At 36.1% G+C, this 27,073-nt stretch overlaps 1 protein-coding gene and 1 long non-coding RNA gene across 2 annotated transcripts in view; both read left to right on the plus strand.

Annotated features, from left to right (window-relative positions):
- ARHGEF38 (Rho guanine nucleotide exchange factor (GEF) 38) overlaps positions 1 to 27,073 on the plus strand; it is a 127,007-nt gene that overhangs the window by 8,777 nt on the left and 91,157 nt on the right. The window lies entirely within an intron of this gene.
- Positions 39 to 10,789, plus strand: LOC105512695. The gene is made up of 3 exons (XR_001001897.1): positions 39 to 93; positions 1,740 to 1,802; positions 10,454 to 10,789. It is a non-coding gene; the product is annotated as an uncharacterized LOC105512695 (long non-coding RNA).

A 27,073-nucleotide genomic window follows, 5' to 3' on the forward strand; every position in this document is an offset into this window, starting at 1 on the left:
CCAAATCTCTGCAAGTGTGGATTTTTATCACTGAAGTATCTGTTCACCCTTTTTGGGAGTCCCTCCCTGACTATCCGACCTAAAGTGATGTAGGTGAGGAAATACTTTTCCTCTATCCTCTTAAATTCTGTAACTAGGACCTGTGAATTGTACAGACAAAAGACATACTAACAAAAGAAAAAGCATACAAATTTTACTTGAGGTTAATATTTGTATGTGTCATGGTGGGCTTTGTAGAAAGAAAGAGGTAAAAACCTCAAAGAAACAGTTAGACCTAGGGGTTTATATAACATTTTAACAGAGTCATACATTGTGGAGATATGATAAAGCCAAAGTAAAAGAGTTTAGGGTTGGGGAAAGAAATTGTGGAAAAGTGACTAGGAAATACATGGGAGAAGCTAATGGAAGATAAGGGTTATTTTTGTAAGATTTGTTTGTGTAGGCTCATCTCTGTGTCAACTCCCTGTCTGTGATGATAAGAATATTCCCTTCTTGGTGATACTGGGAGGGCACTTTTCTCATGGTAAACATACACTCTGCTTTTAAGTAAAAAAGAAAAGGCAGAGAGCCCTTCCTGCATCTGCTATTGAGCATCTCCAGCTCAAAATAATCAATATCCCAAAGTGGCATATTTAGGGATGGCGTGTTCTGATCCCCCTCAGTGGCTTTCATACTACCTATTACTCTGTTAAATTATACTGCTTTATTCTGTTTTTGGCTTTTGCTGTCAATTGAATATAATTCTCCTTGGGGAAAAAGACTTAGCATTTAAGCAATGCCTGGTATACAGTTATTCTGCTCAGTGACTATTTATTGAATGACTTTATAATATCCAATGAATAATTACAACTATATTGATCCTTATGACATACTTGCTTTTACAATTCTGTCATTCTCACTTTCCACTATGTAATGGTAGCTAACTTTCAGTTAACTTCTTTACGTTATTTTCCTGTAAAGAAAGATTATAAATAAATACATTTAATTAAAGAAGAGAATAGAGTTTCCTGACCAAGAAAAATAGGATATTTTTTAAATGAATTTATTCAACAAATATTTGCTAGGTATTCACATGTGCCAGGTATGACTAGATCCTAAGAATATTTTTTTAAATATCAGAAGCACACCCAGCCCATTGAGTGAGACAGGCTGTGAACAAATTATTGTAGTAACGTAATAAGTGCCTGAAGTATACTGCAAATTGGGTTTCCGAGTTGCAAATTCTGAAATAGAGATTAGGGTGGAGGGGAGTTACTAGGAAACATTCTTGGACCACCACCTGGGGAAGAAAAGGGAAGGACATAAGCCTGGGCAGAGGGAGAGGCCGAGCTGTGATGTGGTCTCACTGGAAGCTTTAGCCAACTCTGAAGGGAGTTCTAAAGATGGGTGATTTTTTGGAGTTGTCCCCAGTGTTGTGAAGGACCTGGGCCCTTGTATCACACTTTATGTTTGGGGATGTGGCTATCTTGGGAAAGGGCATGACCTGAGAGGTGCTCTCATCTGGGATAATTCCTAAAGAGGGCATATCTGCTGGTTGTACTCCTGGCAGCTGAAATAATAATTTATCCCTTCCTTTAAGGGGAACTGGTGCTAACATGGCATCCACCACATATTAAGTGGTTATTACTATTAGAGACATAAATAAAGCAATACAGGAGCTATGATAAGAAAGAACTTAATTGTACCTCTGAAACGCCAAAAGAAAATACATTGAAATCTGACTCTTGAAATCCAATTAGGACTTTTAGGGCAGAAGGCATTCCAGGCAGAGGGATTATGCTGGTCCTCATACACAGGACAAGGTAATAATACTAGTTTTTGTGTTTGGGGATTTCTAAATGGAAGAGCAGGTACAAATACCAACTGAACATCTGTTGTAGGCACTTAGGTGCAGTACGTCATTTCATGCTCTTAGCAACTTTGCAAATAAGTTATTGCCGTATCTATATTGCCATAGATGATAAAACAGAGGTTAAGAGAGGTATAGGCATTCTCCCAGTGGTCACATAGCTATTAATAGTAACTGGTGAAGTGAGAGTTTTCCTGAGGTCTGCTTGGCTCCAAAGTCAGTGCTTTTTCAACTATCATGCAATTTTCCTGTTCTAACCTTAGTTTTTAGTAGTAGTACCTGTTTTGTGGTTTGCTCTTAAGAAATCAACTGATTTTAATAAACCTTTGAATAATCCTCACAAGCATCAAGAGAACCGTAAGTTCTGCCAATACATTCATCTGCAATCTTGAAGTCAACAGTGACCAACAAGTATTTTTCAGTAGCTGTGTTATTTTATGCTTCTCAACAAAATGTTCTATATGCTTGGAAATTAGAAAGATATGCGCTTGCATTGAATAAGGTCCATACTTCACAGAATCACTAAAATATTCTACTCTAAAAATACAACACTGATTACCTGAATTATCTTCGAAAACTCCTTGTCATCACTAACTACAGAGTACTTACCTGGATTAGGGTGCTTGGTGAAAGACTGGGTCAGAGTGTCAAATGACAGGGCTCCTTTGCTTAATACTCCTCATTGCGTTTCATTTTTCTATAGCTAGCAGCAGTACCCAAAGAGGGGAATATATAAACCCCAGGAGATTTTACAGACAATCTATTGTGCAAAGAAAAAAATAAGTTTGTTTTTCAGTATTGCTCTTTGAAAATATTTATTGTTGTGTATGCTTCAGAATGTGTACGATACATTAATACTATACATATATTAGAGGTGTATACACAGAACACTTTAACTGACACAATAAAAACATTTGCAATAAAATTCTGACATGCTACTACATGGATGATCATCAAAGACATTGTGCTAACTAAAATAAGCTAGGCACAAAAGGACAAACACTATGTGATTCTACTTATATGTGGTACATAGAGTAGTCAAATTCATAGGGACACAAAGTAGAATGGTAGGTTCCAGGGGTTGGGGGAAGCAGGAGTTATTGTTTAATGGGGAGTTATTGTTTAATGGGTAGAATTTCAATTTGGGAAGATGAAAAAGTTCTAATGATTGCACAATAATGTGAATGTATTTAATGCTACTGAACTGTTTACTTAAAAGTAGTTAACATGGTAAATTTTATGTCATGAATATTTTACCACAATAAAAAATAATTAAAAAGTTTGGTGGCCCCTAGTTTGCAGCATTAAAATGGAATGTAAGGCTTTTCCCAATTTGACTCTGTCTCATCTCTGGCCTGGAGGACAGTGTTACTTTTGTCAATGAAAAGAGTCAAACTCTGTGAAATATTTGAAGATATTTATTCTGAGCCAAATATGAGTGGCCAATGACCTATGACACAGTCCTCAGGAGATCCCGAGAACATGTGCCCAAGGTGGTCAGCCTACAACTTGCTTTTATACATTTTAAGCTTGGGTCAGGAAAGGTGGGACAACTAGGGGCTTCCAGGTCATAGGCAGATTCAAAGATTTTCTGGTTGGCAATTGGTTAAGTTATTATCTAAAGACCTGGAATCAATAGAAAGGAATGTCAGAGTTAAGACAAGGGGTTGTGGAGACCAAGGTTTTATCATACAAATGAAGATCCCAGGTAGCAGGCTTCAGAGAGAATAGAACGTAAATGTTTCTTACCAGACTTAAACAATCTGTTCTGTGGGTCTTCAGATCAGTTTTAATGTTAATGCTGGTCAGCTGTGTCTGAATTCGAACAGGGATGAGGGAATAATGAGGCATATCCAACTCCCCTTTCTCATCATGGCCTGAACTAGTTTTCCAGTTTAACTTTGCAATGCCCTTGGCCAAGAGGATAGGTTTATTCGGATGGTTGGGGAGCTTAGAATTTTATTTTGGTTTCCATCATGCAGAACAGTTCTACTTTGGACTGGTATGACTTGATTAGGAGGGCTCACCCCCATCCCAGTTGTTTTATAAACCCTGACTCATCTTTCTATGTCTAACCTTCTCAGTCATTACCCGTAAAGGATATTCACATCTCACACCCTCTCTATATGTCACATAGTTGGTATTTACATGTCAATGTCTCTCTCACTCAGTTGAACTTCTTGAAGATAGGCATATTTATATCTACAGTGCCTAGAAAAAGTTGGTATGTACTCAATTACTATGTTTGTTGAGTTAATGAGTGAGTAAATGAATACATGAATAAACAATCAATGGATGGTGGCAATTGTGCGGTGAAAGTCCTGGTGAATAAAGGAGGCCCTTCTCCATGGCTCATTCCATCTCAGCCAGCTCTTGATTACCTCTTCTCTGGCTTCAGGGTCACAGCACCTGGTTATGAATCTAACTCAGCTGAAGGAATTATTTATCCATTTTTCTCATGTCTCCCATTTCTCTTCTCTATACTATGTTCTGTTGAATCATCCTTTAAAATTCTGCCATCATTAGCAAGGGCATAAAAAAAAAATCACATCTACCCATGTACTGGAGAACTGATAAGTTATTCCTCTGAACATAATATCACATTTTCATAACCAGATATAGATATAGAAATTAAATTATTTTTGTTCTGAGATAATCAAACATTCTAAGTAGAGTGATTTTCTCATTTCCTTCTTTCTGTTAACCAGATCTATACATCTAAAACTATAAATAACATATTTGAAATACTCAGCATTTGAAGAGCTTGTTAATACCACTCCAATCAGACATTTAGGATTGTCATTGTGTTACAATGGTGCTACTGTTTTTAAACTATTGAAAACTTTACTAAATATTTTTAAAATACTGCAATTATAATCTCATAGTATGCTTTTGCTTCTTTATTATGAGCATTTCTGCATAGAAGTAAAATATTAACTTAAGATGTAAAATTACATTGCTTTTAATAAACAAATCCTTTGAAAAAAGGCAGAACAACTCTGAGAAACATGAAACTTCATTAAATTGCAGTTGTCAGCAAAAATTTTTAAGTGTTTGTTTTTTTATATATAGAATATAAGAATCATACAATTGTAGTTAGATTTTTCTTTCAGTGAATCATAAATCAAATAAGATTTTGGAATGGGTTAAATCTGTAAGAAAAGCTCAAATTCTATATCTTTTTTGCTATGCGTTCTTATAAGTGTGTGCAAACGAAAAACAAAAAAAATTCAAATCATAATTTGATCTTATTTTCAAAATATCCTTTTCCATATTTATATGTTTATGTTCAAACCCTGATGACCTTTTCTGCCTTCATATTACCTCACGTGTAGTAAAGAGTTGTTAATATATTCACTATGTATACTATATGCATATATAATACACACTTATGAAAAATATATGTGTGTATATACATACACTGATGCATCAATCACTGTTTTGTATATGGTGTTTGGAACCTGTGACCTGCAATAATTGACTAAGTTGAACTAAAAGAGTCTGTTTCAATTGATTGAAAGGAAAACTAACCCTGTTTCTCATTTTTCTAAAATGGGTAAAAAATGGAGCATCGTATTCCTCTACATCTAAACCTATATAAAAGTTTTAGTGATAAAAAGTGGTGTGGAGAAGCAAGAATGCTCTGATAATTTTCCCAGAAATTATTTCAAACTTACCTTTACCTTGAATTCATGCAGTACTGGAAGAAAAAACAACACAAAACAAAACAATGATAGGATCAGCCTTCACTACTGTACCATGACTTGCTTCTCTTTAAGTTTCTGCTCAAAAATCACCTTAGTAATGAGGTCTTCTTGACCTCTTTCTATACAATAGTAACCACCAGCAGCACCTGCTTTATTTTTCTTCATAGTACCTTGTCACTATCTGGTAGCTATATATTTCCTTATTAACTGGTTTATTGTTTCTCTTCTATCATTAAAATTTAAGTTTCATAAGGGCTGAGGCTTCTCTCTCTCTCTCTCTCTCTCTCTCTCTCTCTTTTTTTTTTTCATTGCTCTATTGCTAGCATCTAGAACAGGATATCTCAATATTTATACTACTAATTCTTTGTTGTGGGGAGTGGTCCTATGCATTGTATGATATTAGCAGAAGCATGACTACCAGGTGCTGGTAGCCACCCCTGACCCCAGCTGTGAGAACCAAAAAACGACTCCAAACCTTGCCAAACATCCTCTGGGGTAGGGGAGATGTACAATTGCCAGATTAAGAACCACAGGTCTAGAACAATGCACGGCACAATGAACACTCAATAAATATTAGCTGAATGAAAGAACAAACGGATAAAAGCAGTATTTCTTATCCAGCCAAAATTTTACATTCTCAATAATAGAACAATCACAAGAGAATAATTGAATACAGGGAGGCCTTTATCAAGTCAAGTTTCCCGTCTCTTCAGGGCTCAGAATCTTCCCCTTTTCACTCATCTTCTACTAAAGACTTTAAATAAAAACATTTTCGGAAGCACTCATTTATTTAATTACTAATTGCTCTGTCTGTGCTATGCTGGTCACTGTTGGAGCCTGTAAATTCAAACCAATGCCATTTAAGTATTTTTCAAGACACATAAGCTTTGTTTAATTCCTTTTTGAAATCCACTAATCTACTTTCTGTGCCAATTAGCAGTCAGAGGAAATAAATCGCATGCGCTTCCAATGAGGATAAAATATTGCCAGCCCCAATGTTTGAGCTTTCAAATTCAGAGTTGCGGAGGGTCTGTTCCTCCACATTTTCACTTAATACTTCACTGGCTCCTCTCCAAACCCTGTCTGACATGCAATTATTTTCAACCTATTTCAGAGAAGGCTGCTCCATTCATCTTCCTGTGGGTCATATTTCCATTGAAACTGATTTTAAAAGATAAAAGATTTTACTGTGTGAAACTTAGGGATGTCGGTAGGGTTCAACACAATGCTAAGCCAAGGTTTTTTTGGGTTTATGGGGGCAGATATGAAATTGGCAGCAGGGAGAGGGATGAAAGAACATTTATAGTCATATCTGGGGGTTTCGTAATGATCTGTCTGGAATAAAACCGTAGATTGAATTATGGGTGGGTGTTTGCACTATATGGGTAGAAAGGGAATTGGACTGATAGAGGCAGGGAGGGAGTGTTGGTCAGAAGTTCTGAACTCAATTTCTGGCTTTGTTACTTGAGGTAGAAGACTTACTCTCTCTAGAAATTAGCTTCCTTTTTTAATATAATGAGATAGAGCTGAGCAGAACTTATCACCTTATCTCCTCTGCCTGCTCTTTTCCCATTGTTCCCTATTTCTTTAAATGGCACCGTGACCCAGTTAACAAGTCAGGAATCTGAGAGTCAGCTTTGACTTCTCCTTTACCCTCCGCATTGATTACTCACCAGTTCATGCTAATTTCACCTCTTGAATTTCTCTTGATCTGTTCAGTTCTTTCTATCTTCTTGGCAATTAGACTAAGCTTAACTCCCTCCTTCTTTCCCCTAGTGACTAGACTGTCCAGGCGAAGAGCCACTTCAATACTCACAGGCTTGCTCCTCACCCTCCCCTCCCAAATCTAGTTCTGTGGAGGCCAAAGTGATCTTGCTAAGAGAATCTAATCACGCCCCTCATTTATTAAAAAATTCCTCATTGTCGAGATCTGTCTCCTGAGAATTTGTCTAGACTCATCCCCTTTTCACAGCCTCTACCACTTGTACTTCATCTGCCCTGAGCTGTTTTCACATCTTTTGTTTTGCCACCAAGCCTTTAAATACACTATTTCTTTTGCTCATAACAAATTTTGTATCTCTCTTCACCTTGTGCTGCCTCTTTCAGATTTCAACTGTGTCATTTCTCCAGTAGGACTGACGTCCAGGCTGTGCTATGCGTGCATGAGTCACAGGTTATTATAATTATATGTGTACTACGGTTTTAATTTTTTAAAATTTTTGTGGGTACATAGTAGGTGCATATATTTATGGGTTACATGAGATATTTTGATACAGGCATGCAAGGCATAGTAATTCCATCAGGATAAATCACCTCAAGCATTTATCCTTTGTGTTACAAATAATCTAATTAAACTCTCTAGATATTTTGAAATGTACAATTAAATTATTTTTTATTATAGTCACCCTATTGTGCTATCAAATACTGGGCCTTACTTATTCTTTCTATTTTTTTGTACCCATTAGTCATCCCCCTTTCCTCCACTATCTCCCCCAAACTACCCTTCCCAGCCTCCGGCAGCCATCTTCTTTTGTTTTTGAGATGGAATTTCGCTCTCGTTCACCAGGCTGGAGTGCAAATGGCGCGATCTCAGCTCACCGCAACCTCCACCTCCTGGGTTCAAGCCATTCTCCTACCTCAGCCTCCTGAGTAGCTGGGATTACAGGCATGCGCCACGACACCCGGCTAATTTTGTATTTTTAGTAGAGACAGGATTTCTCCATGTTGGTCAGACTGGTCCTTAGGTGATCCTCCTGCTCCGGCCTCTGAAAGTGCTGAGATTACGCACCTGGCCTGCCATCCTTTTATGATCTATCTTCATGAGTTCAATTGTTTTAATTTTTAGCATCCACAGATAAGTGAGAACACACAAAGTTTGTCTTCTGTGCCTAACTTATTTCACTTAACATAATGGCCTCCAGTTCCATCCATGTTGTTGCAAATGATGGGATATTATTCTTTTTATGGCTGAATAGTAAGTACTCCATTTATACCAGTTTTTAAATACTGACCAATATTTTAAAATGCAAGGTGATTTGTTTGCAGAATCTTTCTGGAATAACTCTTAATCTTTTAAATTTGTCTCACTCAACTCCTAATATAACAGCAGTGCTTTGGCAGCTTGACTTTATAAAATTATTTCAAAACATCAAAGCAGTTTTCACAGAAACATACACATGATATTTTACTCTCATATTTCATTAATTTATGTAAGTTTAGTTAAAGTAATAATAATTGCAAAGAAGTACAACTGACATAATGAGGTCAGTTGTTGAACACAATTAAATCTTGAAAAATATACCCCTTGATTGTTAAGTGGAGAAGTACATAGACATCAGTTTGTGTATTTTAGGGAGAGAATAGAAAAATGTTGATTTATCTCATGACTTTAATACCCTGTCTTTACTTCTAGATTATACATATCTTGATGATAAGAGCTGTTATTTATTCATTATAGCATACACAACACAAAGCACAATATCAACTCAATAACCAATATGTAATTTAAATAATTAATATTAAATTATATATAAGGTTTTTAAACACCAAAGACAATGGGATTTTAAAATTGTTAGCTTCAAATTCTAATATTCTTTGATTTGTATGTAATCATAAACATATTTGTGTTGTGATGAAATTATATATTAGCTAATGGCCAGGTTCTTATGCTGTATTATCTTTGTGTTCTCCACAGTCAAATGACTGTGAAAGTTGCTCGATAAGTATGTATTGAATGCTGTATGTGTGCCTGCCTGGTTGGTTGTTGGGAGTATGAGAATGTTCCAACATTCTCAAGGTATGTCTTTATTAGCAGCATGAGAACAGACTAATACATACTGCATTTTGTTTATAAAAGTGCATATTCCTGAAAATTATTTTTAGGATGAGGGCAAGTGTTGTTAAGTAAGGCATTAAACAAAACCTTAAGCTTGGTATATGAAATTATTCACTACAACTATTCTTTACTAAGAGATCAGTAAGATTTCAATACAATTAAGAAAATCTAAATTCAGGATTATTTATTGGTAGTCATTGAAAAATAATATCAGAGGGGAAACAATCTAAGTAAACAATGACAGAATTTTAAAAGTAATAATAAGTTGTGTACTTTAGTAGGACACAGCTATTTAATCATCTCCTTGCCCATTAAACTTGTTTGAGAAGCACATTTTCAGTGAATTCTCAGCAACTTATTTGCATTGGTGATTTAGCTTTGGGGTAAATGGGAGAGATTCAGATTTTTAAAATTCAGATGTTATTACATTATGCCAAACAACATGCAAGGGCTATATCCCTAGCTTATTTGAATTCAGCATGAATAATAGCAGTGCACATTAGGCCTGGTGTTGAACTGACTTTGTAGCAGTCTTTGCTGTTTTTGCTTTTCCCAGCCAAGGAGGGCAATTTCCTGATAGATGCTCAATTTCCCCTCTTGCCCTTGGAACATTTCCAAGGAAAAGTAAAAGAGGGAAAGCAGGTGCAGCCATTCAGAACCAGATACAGAATAATGGCAAGTAAATCATGGTCATAAAAACAATGACTGACATTTTTTGAGAGGTTTCTGGTGTGTCAGACATTGAGTTAAGCAATTTTCACGCTTTATCTCACTTCTCACAACCTCCTAGCAGTGAGCAGTGGTTAACATCCAGGTTCAGGAGCCAGACTGGCTCAGGTTTGAATCCTGGCCCACTGCTTTCACTAGTGTGACCTTGGGCAAACTACTTAACCTCTATGTGTGTCAGCTTCTGCATGTGTAAAAGGAAGGGAATATATATACATCTTACTGTGTTTTTGTGAAGATTGAAGAGCAAATGCAAAACAAACTCAGTGTTTGCACTCAAAAATGTTAGCTTTTATTATCATTAATATAATTATTATTTTTATTCTCCTTCTACAGTGAAGCAATTTCGTGAAGCCAGATGACTTGGTCCAGGTCACACAGGAAGTGGGTGTCATTGCCAGAGCTGAACTCTGTGCCTCTCTGTCCAGCAAAATTCCACTACATAGAACATAATGTACCATGATCACAACAGTTCCGGGCAGGGAGTGAAGGGAGAGAGCCCAGACTTCAGAGCTAAGCACATAAAGTTTGAATCCCAGCTCTTCTGCATATTCTGTGAATCACTGGATATATTTACATACACTCACTGTATTCAGTTTCATCTCTAAAATTAGCGTAATATCCCATTTTTAGAGTTGTGAGAAAGATAATAAATAATGTATATTTTAAAAACTGGTAAATAAAAAGTTCTTGAAACTGGTTGCTCTTATTATAGGCTTTCACAATACATTATAATCAAATATAATTGCAGTAATACTGTATAATGCTTTAATATCAAAAATAATTTGGGGGAATATACACATTTGCAAACAAAATGCAGTATGTATTAGTCTGTTCTCATGCTGCTGATAAAGACATACCTGAGACTGGGTAATTTATACAGGAAAGAGGTTTAATTGATTCAGAGTTCCACAGGGCTGGGGAGGCCTCAGGAAACTTACAATCATGGCAGAAGAAGAAGCAAACACATCCTTCTCATGGCGACAGGAAGGGGAACTATGAGTGAAAAGGGGGTAAAAGTCCCTTGTAAAACCATCAGATCTTGTGAGAACTCACTTACTGTCCAAGAACAGCAGCCTAGGGGTAACCATCCTTACGGTTCAATTACCTCCCACCAGGTCCCTCCCATGACACGTAGGGATTATGGGATCTACAGTTCAACATGAGATTTGGGTGGGGACGCAGCCAAACCATATTGTGGTATATATACACAATGGAGTATCATCAGCCTTAAAAGGAAAGGAAATTCTGATAACTTGATACAACATCAATGAACCATGAGGAAAATGATACAACATAGATGAACCTTGAGTACATTCTGCTAACTGAAATAAGCCAGACACAAAATAACAAATATTGTGTGACTCTACTTATATGAGGCACATAGTAGTCAAATTCATAGAGACAAAAAGCAGAATGATGGTTGCCAGGGGCTGGAGGGAGGAAGAAATGCATGAGTATCGTTTAATAGGTATAAAATTTGTTTAGAAAGATGAAAACATTCTGGAGATGTTTGGTGGTAATGGGTTGCCCAACAATGTGAATGCATTTAATGCCTCTGAACTGCACACTTAAATATAGTTAACATGGTACATTATATGTCATGTATATTTTACTACAATGAAAAAGAGAAAAAATAATATATCCATCCATAGGAGGAAAATTTTGTTATTAAAATTATTGAAATGAGAATTACAGTCCTAAAATGAACTCATGCTTTTTTTTTTTTTTTTTTTCCTGAGATGAAGTCTCGCTCTGTCACCCAGACTGGAGTGCAATGGCGCGATCTTGTTTCACTGCAATCTCTGCCTCGTGGGTTCAAGTGATTCTCCTGCCTCAGCCTCCCAAGTAGCTGGGATTGCAGGCACCCACGACCATGCCCAGCTACTTTTTTGTATTTTTAGTAGAGACAAGATTTCAATGTGTTGGCCAGGCTTGTCTCAAACTCCTGACCTCAGGTGATCCACCTGCCTTGGCCTCCCAAAGTGCTGGGATTACAGGCATGAGTCACTGTGCCCTGCCTGCTCATACCTCTTTAGGAAGATTTTTGATCTTTTGTATTGAATTCCTCCAGTAAGTGACTTCAGTCTTTATATTTCATAATAGTGAGAAGGAGTGCATGACTATTCTTACCCACACATATGTTCCTATTCGAATTGGCAGATGAGTATTCATCAATGTAGATACTATTCTAACAATACTGTCAGAGGAGAAATAATATTGTTGTGACACCAAGGGAGCATTTTTATTATACACATTACCTTGAAATAACATTTTTGCCAGGAAATTTGATGCAGCATACATATGGTGCCTGATAGAAAGAAGCCAGGTGAAAGTACATTAGTCCTGTGTGCTGCACATGATATATAGTCAAACAGCCTGTGAGATAGAAGGATATCATTAACTATGAAGGTCATTCCATCACCAATATAATGTTTGGAACAAAGATGTATTCAGTAATGCTGTTTACTCTATTTATACTTCAACTCCTCATCTTTATAAACCTGCCTTTCTATGTGATTTTTAAAACTCCCAGAATACTTTTTTTAAGAAGAGAAGATCTGTCTTTTTAAAACTGCCTTGCACTCCAAATTCAAATCAAAACCATTATGAATTTTAAAACATGACTTCTTCTGACATTGAAACTTTTCTTTTTTTCCAATTACTACTATAACTGTTAAAATTTTGGTAAAATATTTTAGTATGCCCAGGAAGCCTTGCTATGTCTATTCTATTTGCATTTGTTTCATAGTCTCATTAGGTTCATTTTCCCCCTAATTTTTCATTTGTGGTAAAATGCACATAACAACATTTACCATTTTAGCCACTTTAAAGTGTACAGTTCCGTGGCACTAAATGCATTCATAGTGTTCTGCAGCCCTCACCACCACCTCCAGCACTCTTTTCATCTTGTAAAAGTGAAACTCTGTAACTATTAAACAATAACTGTCTCTTCTCTCCCATCCTCAGCCCTGGGCAACCATCTCCATTTTCCTTTTCTATGATTTCGACTATTCTAAGTACCTCATACAGGTGGGATCTTATGTATTTGCCCTTTGTGCCTGGCTTATTTTACTTGCCATAATGTCCTCAAGGTTCATCCAGGTTATAAGATGTCATAATTCTCTTTCTTTTTAACGTTGAATAATATTCCATTTTCTGAATATTCCACATTTTGCTCATCTATTTATCCATTAAGGGATACTTGGGTTGCTTCTGTGTTTTAGCTACTGTGAATAATGCAATCCTACCAACAATGCTCGAGAATTCCAATTCCAGTTTCTCCACATCCTTGCCAACACTTCTGGCTTATTTTTTAAAATATATTAGCCATCCTAATGGGTGCAAAGTGGTATCTCACTGTAGTTATGATTTGCTTTTCCCTTATTATTATTGATGCTGAGCATCTTTTCATATGCTGATGGGCCCTTTGTATATTTTCTTTGGAGAAAAGTCTATTCAAGTGCTTTGCTCATTTTTTATTCAGGTTGTTTATTTTGTTGTTGTTGTTGTTGAGTTTTGGAGCTCTTTCTACATTCTGGATATTAATCTCTTATCAGATATACAAATATTTTCTCCTATGCTGTAAATTGCTCTTTTGTTTTGTTGATAGTGTCTTCTGATGCACAAACTTTAAAATTTTCACTTTAAATGAAATGAAAGTCCAACTTTTCTGTTTCTTCTTTTGTTGCCTGAGCCTTTGTCATATCCAAGAAATTACTGCCAAATTCAATATCATGAAATTTTTGCCCTATGTTTTCCTTTACGAGTTTTATATTTTTAGATTTCTGATCCATTCTGAGTTAATTTTGTATATGGTGTTAGATAAGGGTCTAACTTCATTCTTTTGCACTCAAATATCCAATTTTACCAGCACCATTTGTTGAAAAGATTGTCTTTTCCCCATAAAATAGTCTTGTCACCCTTGTAAAATATAATTTGACCATATATGCAAGGATTTATTTCTGGTTCTTTATTCTGTTTCATTAGTCTGTATTTATGCCAGTACCACAATGTGTTGATTTACTGTAACTTTGTAGTAAGTTTTGAAATCAGGAAGTATGATTTCCTCCAGCTTTATTCTTCTTTTTCAAGATTGTTTTGGCCTATTCTTGTCCCTTGAGATGCCATATGAGTTTTAGGATGGGTTTTTTTTTTATTTCTGCAAAAATATTTGGAATTTTGATAAAGATTACATTGAATCTGTAAATCACTTTGGGTAGTATTGACATCTTAACAATATTAAGTCTTTCCATCCATGAACATATCTTCTCATTTATTTATATCTTTAATTTCTTTTAATAATATTTTGTAGTTTGCATTGTACAAGTCTTTCTCCTCTTTGATTAGGTTAATTCATAAGCATTTCATTATTTTTGATGCTATTGTGAATGGATACACTTTCTTAATATTTTTTCAGATTGTTCATTGCTACTGTATAGAAGAAATGCAACTGATTTTTGTGTGTTGACTTTATATTCTGCTATTTTACTGAATTTATTAGTTCCAACAATTTTGGGGGTCAACATTTAGTTTTCCACATATGAGATCATACAATTTTAGAACAGAGAGAATTTTACTTATTTTTTTCCACTTTGGATGCCTTTATCTCTTTTTCTTCCCTAATTGCTCCAGCTAGAATTTTCAGTACTATGTTGAAAAGAAGTGGCAAAGGCTGGGCGCAGTGGCTCACACCTGTAATCCTAGCCCTTTGGGAGGCTGAGGTGGGTGGATCCCAGGGTCAGGAGTTCAAAACCAGCCTGACCAATGTTTCTACTAAAGATACAAAAAAAAAAAAAAAAAATTAGCCATGCATGGTGGTAGGCACCCGTAATCCCAGCTACTCGGAGGCTGAGGCAGGAAAATCACTTGATTCCATGTGGCAGAGATTGTAGTGAGCTGAGATGGTGCCATTGCACTCCTACCTGGGTGACAGGGCAAAACTCCATCTCAAAACAAAAATAAAGAAAAAGAAATGGCAAGAGCAGGCGTCTTGTTTCTGATCTTAGAAGAGAAGCCTTCAGTCTTTCACCATTGAGTATTTTGTTTGCTGTGAATTTTTTATATATGGCTTTTATTATGTTAAGGCAGTTTCTTTCTATCCCTTGTTTGTTGGATTAAAAATTTTTTTTATTTCAATAGCTTTTGGGGTACAAGTCGTTTTTGGTTACGTAGACTGATTATATAGTAGTGAATTCTGACATTTTAGTGCACCTATCACCTGAGTAATGTTGTACCCAATAAGTAGTTTTGTATTCCATATAGAATAATGGCCTCCAGCTGCATCCAGGTTGCTGTAAAAGACATTATTTCATTCTTTTTATGGCTATATTCCATAGCATGCATATATATAGCATATATATAACTCATCGGTCAGTGGGCACTTAAGTTGGCTTCATATCCTTGCAATTGTGAATTGTGCTGCAGTAAACATACATGTACATGTGTCTTTTTCATATAATGACTTCTTTCCTTTGGGTAGATATCCATTAGTGGGATGGCTGGATCGAATGGTAGATCTACTTCTAATTCTTTAAGGAATATCCATACTATTTTTCATAGAGGTTGTATTAGTTTACATTCCCACCAGCAGAGTAGAAGCATTCTTCTTTCATCACAACTACATCAACATCTATCATTTTTTGACTTTTTTTTTTTTTTTTTTTTGAGACGGAGTCTTGCTCTGTCGCCCAGGCTGGAGTGCAGTGGCCGGATCTCAGCTCACTGCAAGCTCCGCCCCCTGGGTTCACGCCATTCTCCTGCCTCAGCCTCCCGAGTAGCTGGGACTACAGGCGCCCGCCACCTCGCCCGGCTAGTTTTTTTGTATTTTTTAGTAGAGACGGGGTTTCACCGTGTTAGCCAGGATGGTCTCGATCTCCTGACCTCGTGATCCGCCCGTCTCGGCCTCCCAAAGTGGATAGCCATTCTTACTGGAGTAAGGTGGTATCCCATTGTGGTTTTAATTTGCATTTCCCTAACAATTAGCAATGTTGAACATTTTTTCATGTTTGTGGGCCATTTGTATATTTTCTTTTGAGAAATGTTTATTTATGTCCTTTGCCCACTTTTTGATGGGGTTGTTTTTTTCTTAATTTGTTTGAGTTCCATGTAGATTCTGGATATTATTCCTTTGTCAGAGGCATAGTTTAAAAATATTTTCTCCAGTCTGGATTGTCTGTTTATTCTGATGATTATTTCTTTTGCTATGCAGAATGTTTTTAGTTTGATCAGGTCTCATTTATTTATTTTTGCTTTTTATCCATTTGCTTTTAGGGTTTTAGTCATAAATACTTCGCCTAGGCCAATGTCCAGAAGAGTTTTTTCAAAGTTATCTTCTAGAATTTGTATGCTTTCAGTCCTAGATTAAGTCTTTGATCCATCTTGAGTTTATTTTTGTATGAGGTGAGAGATAGGGATCCAGTTTCATTCTTCTACATGTGGATATCTAGTTTTCCCAGCATCATTTATTAAATAGGATTTCCTTTTCCCAATTGACGTTTTTGTATGCTTTGTAGAAAATCAACTGTTTATAAGCATTTGACTTTATTTCTGGGTTCCCTATTCTGTTCCCTTAGTCTATCTGCCTCCTTTTGTGAGTGCCATGTTGTTTTGGTAACTACAGCCTTGTAGTATAACTTAAAGTCCAGTAATATGATGTCTCCAGATTTGTTCTTTTTGTTTAGGATCGCTTTAGCTATTTGGGGGTTTTTCTGGTTCTATATGAATTTTAGGATTGTTTTTGCTATTTCTGTGAAAAATGATGTTGGTATTTTGATGGGAATTGCATTGAATCTGTAGATTGCTTTGGGCAGTATGATCATTTTCACGGAATTGATTCTTCCAATCCATTAGCATGGAATGTGTTTCCATTTGTTTGTGTCATCATTATTTATTTCAGCAGTGTTTTGTAATTCTCCTTGTAGAGATTTTTCACCTCCTTGGTTAAGTATATTTCTAGTCATTCAATTTTCTTTTTTTTTTTTCTTTCTGTCTTTCTTTCTTTCTTTCTTTCTTTCTTTTTTTTGCAGCTGTTGTAAAAGGAATTGAGTTCTTTATTTGATTCTCGGCTTACTCATTGTTGGTCTATAGCAAGCAGCACTGCTGATTTGTGTACTTTACTGATTTTGCTTATTAAATCTAAGAGTCTTTTGAAGGAAAATTTTGGGTTTCCTAGGTATAGAGTCATGTCACCAGAGAGCAGTGAAGTTTGACTTTCTCTTTTCCAAAATGGATCCCATTATTTCCTTCTCTTACCTGTTTGCTCTGGCTAGGACTTCCAGTACTATGTTGAATAGGAATGGTGACAGTGGGCATCCTTGTCTTTTTCCAGTTCACAGGAGGAATTCTTTCAACTTTTCTTCCTTCAATATGATGTTGGGTTTGTTGAGGGTTTTTATCATAAAGGGATGCTGAATTTTATTGAGCACTTTTTTCTGCATCTATTGAGATGATCATATAATTTGTGTTTTTAATTCTGTTTATGTCATGTATCACATATATTGACTCATGTATGTTTAAGCATCTCAGCAACCTGGGGATGAAATATACTTGATTGTGGTGTATTATCTTTTTGATTTGCTGTTAGATTCAGCTAGCTAGTATTTTATTGAGAATTTTGCATCTATGTTCAAAAGAAATATTGGTCTGTAGTTTTCTTTTTTTGTTGTATCCTTTCCTGGTTTTTGTATCAGAGTGATGCTGGCTTCATAGAATGATTTAGGTAAGATTTCTTCTTCCTCTATCTTTTGTAATGGTTTCAGTAGGATTGATGCCAATTTTTCTTTGAACGTCTGATAGAATTCAGCTGTGAATCCATCTGGTCCTGGTTTTTTTTGTTGTTGCTGTTGTTGTTGTTGGCAAATTTCTTGTTACTTCTCCCATCTCGCTGCTTATTATTGGTCTAATCAGGGTTTCTATTTCTTCCTGACTTTATCTAAGAGGGTTGTATGTTTCCAGGAATTTATCCATTTCCAATAGGATTTCTAGTTTGTGTGCCTAGAAATGTTCATAGTAATCTCAAATGATCTTCCCCCCTGCCCGCCCCCGTGGTGTCAGTTGTAATGTCTCAATTTCATTTCTAATTGAGCTTATTTGAATCTTCTCTCTTCTTGGTTAATCTTGCTAATGATCTATCAATTTTGTTTATTTTTTCAAAGAACCAGCTTTTTGTTTCATTGATCTTTTGTATTTTTTTTGGTTTTTTTTTTTAATTTGTTTTGGTTCTGCTCCGATCTTTGTTATTCCTCTTCTTCTGCTAGCTTTGGATTTAAGTTGTTATTTTTTCCCTAGTTCCTTAGATTATAACATTAGAATGCCAATTTGTGATCTTTTAGACTTTTTAATGCGGGCATTCAGCACTATAAACTTTCCTTTTAGCATTCAATTTGCTGTATCCCAGAGTTTTGATAACTTGTGTCATTATCATCATTTATTTCAAAGACTATTTAAATTTCTATCTTGATTTCATCATTAACCTCAAAATCATTCAGGAGCAGATCGTTTAGTTTCCGTGTATTTATATAGCTATGAGGGTTCCTTGTGGAGTTAATTTCTAGTTTTATTCCACTGTGATCTGAAAGATAATTGATATTATTTTAATTTCTCAAAATTTATTGAGACTTGTTTTGTGACCTATCGTATGGTCTGTCTTGGAGGCTGTTCCATGTGCTGATGAGAAGAATGTATATTCTGCAGTTCTTGGGTAGAATGTTCTATAATACCTGTTATGTCCATTTGTTCTAGAATATAAATTAAGTCTGTTTTTTCTTTGTTGACTTTCTGTCTTGATGATCTGTGTAGTACTGTCAGTGGAGTATTGAATTTTCCCACTATTATTGTGTTGCTGTCTTAGGTCTAGTAGTAATTGTTTTATGAAAATAGGAGCTCCTGTGTAAGGCACATAGGAATTTAGAATTATATCTTCCTGTTGAAATTATCCTTTTATCATTATAAAATGGCCTTTTTGTCTTTTTCTGTTGTTGCTTTAAAGACTACATGATCTAAGAATAACTATTCCTGTTCGCTTTGGTTTCCATTTGCATAGAATATCTTTTTCCACTTTTTTTACTATGAATTTATATTTATCTTTACGTTTTAGGTAAGTCTCTTGAAGACAGTTTATATTTGGTTTGTGATTTTTGTATCCATTATGCCAGTCTGTATATTTTAAGTGGAGCATTTAGCCATTTACATTTAACATTAATATTGAGATGTGAGGTGCAGTTTCATTTATCATGTCATTGTTACCTAGATACTTTCAGATTTTCTCATTGTGTTACTGTTTTATAGGCCCTGTGGATTTTATGCTGTCAAGAAGTTCTATTTTGGTGCATATCAAGCCTGGCTGTTCTTGGTGTATAGGAATGTTAGTGGAGTTTTTTGGTATGTTGATTTTGTATCCTGAAACTTTGTTGAATTTGTTCATCAGCTGAAGGAGCATTTGGGCCAAGACTATGGGGTTTCCTAGATACAGAGTAATGTCATCTGCAAACAGGAATACTTTGACTATTTTGATCCCCTTTCTTTCTTTCTGTTGCCTGATTGTTCTGGCCAGTATTTCCAATACTATGTTGAGTAAGAGTGGTGACAGAGGGCATTCTTGTCTTGTGCCAGTTTTTAAGGGGAATGCTTTCACCTTTTGCCTATTTAGTATGTTGTTGGCTGTGGGTTTGTCATAGATGGCTCTTATTAGTTTAAGATATGTTCCTTCAATACCTAGTTCATTGAGAGTTTTTAACATGAAGGGATATTGAACTGTATTGAAAGCCTTTTCTGCATCTGTTGAGATGATCATGTGGTTTTTGTCTTTAGCTCTGTTTATGAGATGAATCACGATTACTGATTTGCATATGTTGAACCAACCTTGCATCCCAGGGATGAAGCCTACTTGATTGTGATGAATTAGCTTTTTGATGTGCTGCTGGATATGGTTTCCCAGTATTCTGTTGAGGATTTTTGCATCGATGTTTGCCACGGATATTGGCCTGAAGTTTTCTTTATTTGTTGTGTTTCTGCCAGTCTTTGGTATCAGGATGATGCTGGCCTCATAGAAGGAGTTGGGGAGGAGTCCTTCCTCCTCAATTTTTTGGAACAGCTTCAGTAGGAATGATATCAACTTTTATTCATACCTGTGGTTGAATTTGGCTGTGAATCCCTCTGGTACTGAGCTTCTTTTGGTTGGTAAGCTATTTACTACTTATTCAGTTTTGGAGCTCATTTTTGGTCTGTTCAGAAATTGAATTTCTTCCTGGTTCAGTTTTGGGAGGGTGTATATGTCCAGGAATTTATCCATTTCTTCTAGATTTTCTGGTTTGTGTGCATATTGTGTTCAGAATAGTTTCTGATGATTGTATTTCTGTGAGGTCGGTGGTATTACCTCTTTTGTCATTGCCAGTTGTGTTCATTTGGATCTTTTCTCTTTTCTTCATTAGTCTAGCTAGCAATATAGCTTAATAATTTTTTCAAAAAAAAACCCAGATCTTGGATTCATTGATCTTTTGAATGGTTTTCATGTCTTGATCTTCTTCTATTCACCTCTGATTTTGATTAGTTTGTGTCATCTGCTAGCTTTGAGGTTGGTTTGCTCTTCCTTCTTTAGTTCTTTTATTTGTGATGTTAAGTTGTTAAACTGAGATATTTCTAACTTTTCAATGTGGACATTTAGTGCTATATATTTCCCTCTTAACACTACCTTAGCTGTGTCCCAGAGATTCTGGTATGTTGTGTCCTTGTTTTCATAGGTTTCAATGAACTCCTTGATTTCTCCCTTAATTTCATTATTTACCCAAAAGTCATTCATGAACAGGTTGTTTCATTTCCATGTAATTGTGTGGTTCTGGGCAATTTTCTTACTCTTTAATTCTAATTACATTGTACTATGGTCTGAGGGAGTGGTTGGTATAATTTTCAGGGGTTTTTGTGCTTTTGCTGAGCATAATTATATGTCTGATTGTGTGGTTGATTTCAGAGTATGTGCCATGTGGCAATGAGAAGAATGTATATTCTTTTTTTCCTGTTTGTTTCTTTGTTTTTTTGAGACAGAGTCTTACTCTGTTGCCCAGGCTGGAGTGCAGTGGCATTATGTCAGTTCACTACAACCTCCACTTGCCTGGTTCAAGCAATTCTCCTGCCTCAGCCTCCCGAGTAGCTGGGAGTACAGGTGACCACCACCACGCACAGCTAGTTTTAGTGTTTTTGGTAGAGGTGGGGTTTCACCATGTTGGTCAAGCTGGTCTCAAACTCCTGACCTCAAATGATCCACCAACCTTGGCATCCCAAACTGCTGGGATTACAGGCATGAGCCACCAAGTCTGGCCTATTCTGTTGTTTTTTGGTGGAGAGTTCTGTAGAGGTCTAGAGGGTATAATAGAGGCTGTAAGGAAGAAGCATTATTCGAAGTACTCCTTGCCTGTTTAACTCACCCCTCCTGCAGGAGTAGTTGGGGGCCAAGAACAAGTCCCGGTGCACCATAGCCCCATGCAGGATTCCCAGCTTTCTCTGCCTTAAACCAGCATCTGTGGCTTCCTTCTGTCCCCTCTCAATGCCTTTTCTTTGAAGATTTACTAGGAGCACACCAGTCTTCCCAGTGTTTTGGTCACTTGATGGGATATGTTCCTCCTGCTTGCATGTAGTTGGCCATCTTGGAATGAACTCAGGATTAGCATCTTTCAAAAATTCTGAAAAGCTCCCAGCTTTTAGCACTTCAAATAATGCTCTTCCTTACATTCTCTATTATACCCTCTAGATCTCCAAGTAAACATTAGTTGTACCTTCTTATTCAATCCTTAACATCTCCTAACCTCTCTCACATATTTTACATGTCTATTGCACTCTGTAAAATTTTCTTGGCTTGTTCATTAATCCCTTTAACTTTGTATAATTTACTATTTAGTTCATTATACAACTCAGCTCTTTATTCAACTTAGTCATTTATTGATTAAACAAAATAATTAAGTTTTAATTATTATGAGCTTTTATTTTAAGATTCTGTATTATATTTTAAAATCCACTTGATCATTTTTATAGTCTCTTGTTTCTTGCTCACAATTTCAAACCATTACTTGTTTTTTAGACCTATTAAATACCCTTTTTATATCTCTAATAATTTCAGTATCTCAAGACTTTGTGGATATAATTATGGTGTGTTTTAGGATTTTTTAAAATCTTGTATTCCTATGGCCGGGGATGGTGGCTCATGCTTGTAATCTCAGCACTTTAGGAGGCCGAGGTGGGTAGATTATGAGGTCAGGAGTTCGAGACCAGCCTGGCCAACCCAGTGAAACCCTGTCTCTACTAAAAATACAAAAAAAATTAGCTGGGTGTGGTAGCGGGTGCCTGTAATCCCAGCTACTCAGGAGGCTGAGGCGGGATAATCACTTGAACCCAGGAGGCGGAGGTTACAGTGAGCCAAAATCATGCCACTGAACTCCAGGCTGGGCGACAGAGCTAGACACCATCTCAAAAAAAAAAAAAAAAAATCTCGTATTCCTTGCAATGTAGCTGCAAGGAATAGTTGAAGCCTGACTTGAATTTCTATTCAATTTCATTAAGCTTTGTTCTTAATTTCCTTTATTCTATTTTCTTTTGGCTTATTGTATTTGTATTTTTTTTTTTACTTATTTAGTTAAGAGTCAAATCATTTTCACTCATGCTTCTTTTCTTGTATGTGAACTTAAGTCTGTAAATTTTCTGTAAGCAGTGCTTTACCTAAATTCCACATTTTAATTTGTAATATTTTTCTTATCCTTATAACAGATATCTTCTATTTACTTTAGTCATTTCTTCTGTGACCCATCAGTTATATTGTAGGAGTAAATATTTTCTTTCTTTTTTTTTTTCTTTTGAGACGGAGTCTCACTCTGTCACCCCGGCTGGAGTGCAGTGGTCGGATCTCAGCTCACTGCAAGCTCTGCCTCCCGGGTTTATGCCATTCTCCTGCCTCAGCCTCCCGAGTAGCTGGGACTACAGGTGCCCGCCACCACGCCCAGCTAGTTTTTTGCATTTTTTTTAGTAGAGACGGGGTTTCACCATGTTAGCCAGGATGGTCTCGATCTCCTGACCTCATGATCTGCCCATCTCGGCCTCCCAAAGTGCTGGGATTACAGGCTTGAGCCATCGTGCCTGGCCTGAGTAAATATTTTCTATCCTAATAGTCTATTAGTTGCTGAGAGTTACGTTTAAAATATCACTATTAAGGCTGATTTGTCAAATTCTGCCTTCAGCTTTTTCACTTTTTTCTTCTTTTGAAAGCATGTTTTTCGTTTTGAAAGCATGTTATTCAGTACATAGAGAATTAGAATTTTCATATCTTCCTAATGAATGGAACGCTTTATCACTAGGTAGTGCCTACTTTTATTTTTGCCTTAAAGTCTATTTTATCTGTATAAAATAGCTATATCCCATACTTCCTTTAATTAGTATTTGCTCAGTATGTATTCTTTTACTTTCATCTTCCTGTGTGCTTATGTTCTCTACTGTAAATGGCATATAGTTGTTTTTTGAATATAGTTTGATAATATGGTCATTTGAGTTATTATGATTACGTATAGATTTGGATCGACTGCCTTGTACTTGTTTTTCTCTTTCGGTTTTCTCCTTTCTTCTGTTGAATTGCTTTCTTTCCTCTACTAGTTTTGAAATTTCACATGCTATTTTATTATTTTAATGGTTGGCCTTGAAATTTTAGCATATATCCTTAATTTAAAAACATCTAAAGTTCATTAATGTCTTTAACTTTTCTGTAATATCACAAAAATGTTTAAATGTTTAAAATACTTACAATTCTCCACAATCTCTCCCAAGCTGTCCTGTCCACCAAATCCCTTATCCAGTCCCCAATGTTCTCCCACCTGGCCACACATAAGCTCTTCCTAGCAGCTTTCATAGCATTATTTTTCTCTATACCACTTATCACCTTTTAGTATACTAAAGAACTTGTTTAAATTATTTGTGTTCTTCTTCCCCAACTAGAAGTTAAGTTCCATGAGGAAAGGAATTTGTTTTATGATTTTTTTTTAATTGCTGTATCCCCAGAGCCTAAGATGATTTGGGGCTCATAGTAAGCCCTTAGTATTTATTTGTTAAGCATTCAATAATTTCAGATCTCAAATCCATATGAGAGCCAGTTAGTGTCCTTGAATTGTTAAGGGATGCTATTTTTTTTTCTATTGATCACCACCAAGGCTGAGACAAATCATTTTATTGATGTCTCTTTATTTGGAGCATTATTTTTACTTAGTGCGTTTCCTTTTTGGATCCTTTATCTGGATATATTTCCTAAGTATGTTCCCTTTTCCCACTCTTGATTTAAAAATTGTCCAATAATTACATATTTTTATCTATTTATGGTTCAGTTCATGAAAAACAAATGGGAGGATAGATATTGAGCAGGCAACAGCAGTGTCTGACACAATTATGCTGATGTTACAAAAAAAGATCCCTATTATATACTGTTATAGTTGCAAAAGCAAGTTGCAGAAGAATATGTATATGAGCTTGTTATTGTTAAAAAATAAAACAAACAAAAAACAGAATTTCTGTAAATACGTATATTTGTATGTGCATGGAGATATTTTGAGAAGGCTATACACTAAACTAGAATACAATCAATAATACAGTAATTATCCCATTGTAATTAATAAATAGGGATTGCATCTAATAATAATAAAACATTTACAAGATATCCATTATAATGCCAGGCACTGTTACAAGTGTTTTACAGACATTAACTAATTTAATCTTCAAAATCACTTTATAAGGCTTTACTAACGTAACATTATCCTTAACTTACATATGAGAAAATTAATACAGGAAGAGCTAAGTAACTTGTCTGAGGTAATAGATCTAATAAATGGTAGTGGTGGAGTTTGAACCCAGGCAGTCTGGCTCCCAAGGCTATGCACTTAAACCCCTACAATATCTTCATCTCTCTCTCTCGATCTGTATCCATATCTATCTATAGCTATAGCTATTTCTATCTTTATATATAAGCTATCTAGATAGATATCACAAGTGTATATTATTTTATAATTCACAAAGAAAGAAAGAAATTACCTCTCCTTAAATCCACCCCCAAATGGCAGTAGTAGTAGCAAAAGCAAGATGAAAGGATAAAGAGGATAGGACAAATTCTAAGCAAAACCTGACTATCAATGAAGATTGTCTTCAGTCCTCCCCCAATACCCCTTTGCCTTTGGGTGCTGTTGCACTTCTCTAAGAGATCAAGGTTCTCCCGATGCATATACCCAAGCCAGATAAACTGCTCAGAATTCTAAACCCCAGCTTTGTTCTGACTTTCCTCTGAAAACAGCATCCCTATTTTTTTTGCTCTTCCTCTTCCAACTGAACTAGCTGTCCACCCACTTTAGAGTCATGCATTTTTTCTTGACAAGTTGATAACCACAAAATAATGGGATAATTGTTTGCTGTAGAAGGTGGGAAAGTTTGAGACTGTAGAGAAAGTAACCCTATTGTTCCCATTCCCACAGAAATAGTTAACATTTGTATTGTTTTAAAGATCTCAAGGAACTTCCACATGCAGTTGTTCATTTAATTCAATCTTCATGATCACACTGTGATGGTTTTCATGCATAGTTTACAGGTAAGGAAACCAAGGCTCTGTGAGGATAATTAATAGTTATTACTCTACTGTGTTCTCACAGCTGAGTGGCAGAGCTGATCTCAAGTCAGATTATCCTTTTCTCAAACTGCAACAACCTCTTTTTATACAAACTTCCTTGGCCAGGAATCTCCACATATATTATTAATGAATTTTGTGGCTAGAATAGTAAAAATTCACACCACCACTGGAAAAATACAGTGTGAGTGTGAAAGAAATACAGAGTGAAGTCAATTACATGGTACAGCTTTAATATATAGCTGCATATTTCTGTTATAGCAATCTGAATATCCTTTTAACCTTAGTTTCACTTTGGCTTTGACGTTGTGTTTTATTATATGCATGTTACTGGAAAACATTTATTCTTAAAACTATTTTTCCTTCTTTCCTAAATAGCCTCTCTGCTGCTTTTTCTTTTTTCTTTTCTTTCTTTCTTTTTTTTTTTTTTTTTTTTTTTTGAGCCAGAGTCTCACTCTGTCACCCAGTCTGAAGTGCAATGGTGCAGTCTTGGCTCACTGTAATCTCAGCCTCGTGGGTTCAAGTGATTCCCCTGCCTCAGCCTCCCAAGTAGCTGGGATTACAGTCATGCACCACCACACTCGGCTAGTTTTATATTTTTAGTAGAGACAGCATTTCTCCATGTTGGTCAGGCCGGTCTGAAACTCCTGACCTCAGGTGATCCGCTGACCTTGGCCTCCCAAAGTGTTGGCATTAAAGGCATGAGCCACTGTGCCAGGCCCCCTCTGTTGCTTCATCCAGAAATAAAAGACCGGCTATAGCTGACTGCTGATTTGGGTTATATATGCTGGTAATATTGCTGAGTTACAAATACTTTTATATATAAAATTAGGTATAACTAACTTTTAAAAGATAAAATGTTTAAATGCAGAGAAAGATCTTATAAAAACAAAATGTGTCCACAATGCATTGCAGAGTTTGTAGGTTTAAGAAATGCAAACATAGGAAGTGTTTAGAAACTTGACCATAAAATGATGCAAGTGAAGTCTTTGTTCCTACCATAAACTTGAGTCAAAAGAGCAAGCAAAGATATCTCATAAGGTTGCTCAACTCTAAATTCCCTGAGAGATTTTTATACCTGAGGGAGAAGTTGAGTATTTTCACTGACACTTCAACCACCTTGCCCCCACAAAGTTGTTCTCAACAAGTTGTTGAGCAGCATTGGAAAATCTAAGCAGTTTTTAATTGACACAATCTGATGTGGTACATTTTAAAGTGCAGCAACTGAACCCCAGCTTTGTTCTGACTTTCCTCTGAAAACAGCATCCCTATTTTTTTTGCTCTTCCTCTTCCAACTGAACTAGCTGTCCACCCACTTTAGA

Source organism: Colobus angolensis, unplaced genomic scaffold, assembly GCF_000951035.1.
Source record: "Colobus angolensis palliatus isolate OR3802 unplaced genomic scaffold, Cang.pa_1.0 Scaffold217, whole genome shotgun sequence".
In the NCBI taxonomy this organism is placed as follows: domain Eukaryota; kingdom Metazoa; phylum Chordata; class Mammalia; order Primates; family Cercopithecidae; genus Colobus; species Colobus angolensis.